The sequence below is a fragment of the Arachis duranensis genome, chromosome 1 (assembly GCF_000817695.3).
Source record: "Arachis duranensis cultivar V14167 chromosome 1, aradu.V14167.gnm2.J7QH, whole genome shotgun sequence".
Taxonomy (NCBI): Eukaryota; Viridiplantae; Streptophyta; class Magnoliopsida; order Fabales; family Fabaceae; genus Arachis; species Arachis duranensis.
In genome coordinates, this window is record NC_029772.3 from 91,899,736 (window position 1) to 91,902,469 (window position 2,734).

The following is a 2,734-nucleotide window of genomic DNA, read 5'->3' on the forward strand; positions in this document are numbered from 1 at the left end:
CCAATTTCTTTTAGCCATATGATAGATGTTAAGATTTGTCATGAAGCCTAGTTTTTGGATATATGAAAGATAACATTTGAAATCATTTCTATATTTCTTTATATTTATTTATGCAAATCATATATTTTTCTTATGCAATATGATGTAGGAACTAGGAACTTTATAAAATGGATCTCTTATTATATTATATATCATCCCATAATAAAAAATGATTTATTTTGATATGCGTAAAGAAAACAAGTGTGTGTATATATAATTACTAGTGCTTGATGAGTTCATGATAATGACAGGAGAGAAATGTTTTGTGAGATAAATAATGGGCAAAAAATTGAAGGTGATATTCTCGTGGCGACATTTTTATATAAAGATAATATTATGAACTGTTAAATGATTTGATATATTTAATTAAATATATTTTATTAAATTATCTAATAATTTATAATATTATTTTTATATGAAAATATCATCACGTAAGTATTTTTCAAAATTAAAATACGAAGAATTATCCATATGCAAGATGGACGAAAATGAACAATAATTGTGCAAAGAAGTATATAGGAAGATTGTGATAGGATAAGATGAGATATTATTATTAGATAGGTTGATAATAAGTTAAGAAACTGGAGTCCCATAAAACAAGCATTAAGAGGGAGAACAATGACCCAACCCAAACCGCTACATCATAACTAATAAGACATCTTCACAGTATTCAATGTGCAACAAAGTAAGGAAAGCAAAAGGTGTATCTTACTAAAGATGATTAAAGAAGAAAGATCATATGAGAGAGGAAAGATGTGTACACGAGCTCTTAATTCTAAGGTTTGTGTGTTAAGATTATGTCTGGGATTTTTACATATGTTTACATTTTTCTTTTGTGGGAGATGTTTTATTAGTAATTAGACATTTGTTCTACAATTGCTTGAAGATTTTGATATACATCCTCCTTCAAAATCATCCATTTGTTTAAAAAAATATTATGACTAGTTCAATGCGTTCAAATCATCCTCAAATGTTAAGGGTATATAGCTTATTTTTATGATTTTATCTAAGTTGATTAAGTTGAACTTTGCGAAAAATGTTGCATTATTATTATACTTCAATTCAAGCAAATGCAATCAAAATGTGACAAAGAAAATAAGTGAACCGATCAATTCAAGACCGTGGGAACACGAATGTAATCAAAGGATTATCTTAGGTAACTAATAATTTTTTTGAACAATATGAACGGTCACTAATTAAATTAAAATATACAGTATTTTCAAATTATCCACTTAAATTTTATTATTAGAATAATCATCCGCATACCTAATGAAATGAACATCTGATATATATATTGTTCACATTGTTTAGTATTTTTATTGTCTATCTATATTTTTTCTATTTGAAATTCAGAAATATTATTTGTACACTAAAATTAGTCACTAAAATCAGTTACTAATGTATATTTATGTATAAATACATATGTAGGTTAATTTATTTTCAATATATATTTATATTCTAACATATATTTTATAATGATAACTGATTTTGATAATTGATTTTGGTATATTCTTCTAAATTAATACATCACTTTTTATTATTATTAGATCACATGAGACTCCTTCTATGTGAGTTCAATTATATCTAATAATAATTAGGAAACATACATCACCAAAAATATACATGGACACAAAAAAAGGAGGGTCGTTGGGTGATGGGGTTGGTTCGAAGCTAATAAAAATACCCAAAGCACAAAATATATAGCACCATCATCATCATGCAGTGGTGAAAAGTCACAATTGTAGCAAGAGCCACTAGTTTTTCTGTAAGTTACTTATACCTTTTTTTTTTAGTATTTCTCAATCCATTATGAATTAGAGTTTAATTTAAAGATTTATTACTCGTTAATAAATTGTTACATGTATAAGACAGAATTCAAACTCTATAACGTTTGTTAATAGGCTATTTACTATACCAACCCATCTGAATTAGTTACTTACACTTATTATTAGTAAGACAACACGTGGTTGATGGTTGGCAAGTCTATCTCCGATCCTCATTTCCTTTGGCGAATTTGTGGTTACAATAAATGCTGCGTTATGGGCCTTGTGACCATTGAAGGCAAACTACAGAGTTTTTGGCAAAGTAAAGAAAATAGACCACCACGCATACGACATTGCTTTGTTTTAAATTAAAAGATGGCCTACCCTACCACCAAGACTTTGATCATTTTTAGGGGCTCATGTTTTGCTCTTATTCATAGTCATCCAACCACATGCTAGCCCAAACTTTTTACTACATTGTCATTAAATATTATTTCTTTGACCAAAAGAGAAATGTTATACTCATATTATGACAAATAAATAAGGGTCTATCTACTGTAATGATGTAAATGATTTACAGATTTTTGTTTTATTGATTTAAAAGCGTATCACTAAAAAGTGTTGCTTAAAGAGAAAGTGTTACCATTAATCGTTAATTTGGCTCTGATACCAATTTTTTATCGTCGACTTTTTCAAAATTTCTACTAACTCTTTATATTTTATTTTGAATAAGTTTATAATTTGTATAGATTCAATTGGTGGTGCTTTATTTAAATAATTTGTAAATTCATAATTTAAAGTATTGACCATTTCTACTATTTCTCTTACATTTATTTCTAGTCCTTGTTGTATATTTATAATTTTCATTTATAACTTTTCAATCTTGTTTTAGTTTATAATATTCTTTTTTGCATGGATTATTGTATATAAAA